Here is a 2,140-nt window from a genome sequence, read left to right as displayed (position 1 = left end):
GGGGCAACTCTGGGCTGGCTTACCCGACGTCTGGCTCATCTTAGTGTGCCCTGAGAAAGAGATATGTGCAGCTCCTATCGGGATTTGTCGGCACATTCGGGCGGTGTTGCTGGTCTTGTTTTAACCTGTCGAAGTGTCTTGAGTTACCAAGATACCGAGTCTGATCGGAACGTCTTGGGAGGAGGTCTATTCCTTCGTTGACCGTGAGAGCTCGTCATGGGCTAAGTTGGGACTCCCCTGTAGGGATTGAACTTTCGAAAGCCGTGCCCGCGGTTATGGGCAGATGGGAATTTGTTAATGTCCGGTTGTAGATAACTTAAACTTAAACTTAATTAAAATGAATCAACTGAGTGTGTTACCGTGATGGCCTCTTCTCGGCGGAGTCCGGGAAGTGGACACGGTGTTGGAGTAATGTTTGCGCAGGTTGCTCTCTAGTTTCTCGCTCGTGCTTTGCCTCCTCTTCTCGCTCTCTTTTGCGAATAAGATAGCCACCATATATGCTAGTCGCTTGCTGCAGCTCCACATATACATTTGCCTTACCCTTCCTATAAGCTTAAATAGTCTTGATCGCGAGGGTGCGAGATTGCTGAGTCCCTGTGGCTCACAGATACTATAACTCCAGATGCAGGTCCAGGTGATTCCGCTCCAGGTGACGAGTACGAGCTCAAGTGGGAGTTCGACGAGGAATCTCAGCGTTACTATGTCTCTTTTCCTGACGATCAGTAGTGGTGCCCAGTTGGGCGTGATTGGGACCGTGTCGCATGTTGGATTCTCTTCTATTTTGGCGCCGTAGTCGGGCCATGAGTGTTTTGGATGATGTAATGTTATTTATGTTCTTGATTGACGTGGCGAGTGTAAGCCAACTATGTTCTCCCCTTTATTATTCATATTACATGGGATGTTGTGAAGATTGCCTAACTTGCGACATATGCCTTCAATGCGATTATGTCTCTAAGTCGTGCCTCGACACGTGGGAGCTATAGTCGCATCGGGGGCGTTACATAACCGCCCCCTACTATTCCCACCGCTGGCCAAGCCCTGGGGCGACGGCAGCCTCGCACCGCAGCCGAACCAGTGAACCCTCGTAGTCCTCTCTGCGCAGGATTCCACTGCCTTGTCGTCCCCTTCCTAGGCCTCGCCGTCGTCCACCGCCATGGTGCTCTCCGCGCGGCGTGGTCAACGTGGTCAAGGAACGACTTCCATCGGAATAGTACTGTACGTGGAGAGGCTGACAGCTGGGTCCACGGCCACAACACAGTTTTTTGTGATTTGCCGAGTAAGTCGCTTTGTCAGGCCTGTTGGGCTGCAAATCTTTCAAGACAAGGAGAGCTTTCATTCGGCTGGCCGAGAAAATGGTCCATCCGTAATGAGAAATGCGTTGTACATTTTTAAAACACATCAAACCAGCAATTAATTTAAAATATCTTTTTTTTCATTTCAAGATTTTAAATTACATTAACTTTTATGCGTGGAGAATTTGTTGGTTTTTATATTGATATACATTTATTTTTAAAATCAGTTTGAATGTGAGTAGAAATTTCAGGATAAAAATAGTTCGGACCGCACCGAAATATGCAAAATTTTGTATAATTTTTTAACCGTTGCCACAATATGGGCTGTAATGCTAACAAAAAGAATATGGGCTCCAAAAAAACCTTAAGTATTAGCAAATGGGCTGTAAATTATTAGAAATAATGGCAGATGGGCTATATGCTGTTTTCCATAGATTTGAGGCTTTCCTAAAAAAATGGTTGACGCACAAGCACTGACTGTTGGATGTCCATCCAACGGCCGTCGTGCTTCTCCAATCTCTGCTCTTCCTGCTCCAGCCGCTCAAACAAGCGCCGGTGGGACTGCCTGCTCCCTCCTCCTCGCGGCCGGCTGTGCTGCCGCGCAGGCCTCACCGCCCGACCGTACTCCCATCGCTGGCCTAGCTATCCCTCTACTCACCCACACCTGCTGTTATTCTCCGGCGATGGCAGACGAACCAGTAAACCCTCGTATAGTCGTACTCCCCTCCGCGTGGGAAACAACTGCCGAGTCTTCCCTGCCTCCGTGTCGTCCCCTTCCTAGGCCTCGCTGTCGTCCACCGCCCTGGTGGTCTCGGCACGGCGTGGTCAACGTGGTCAAGGAGTGACTT

This window comes from Triticum dicoccoides, chromosome 7A, assembly GCF_002162155.2.
Source record: "Triticum dicoccoides isolate Atlit2015 ecotype Zavitan chromosome 7A, WEW_v2.0, whole genome shotgun sequence".
Lineage (NCBI taxonomy): Eukaryota > Viridiplantae > Streptophyta > Magnoliopsida > Poales > Poaceae > Triticum > Triticum dicoccoides.
The sequence above is the reverse complement of the archived record's forward strand: the minus strand, read 5'-3'. Positions refer to the sequence as shown.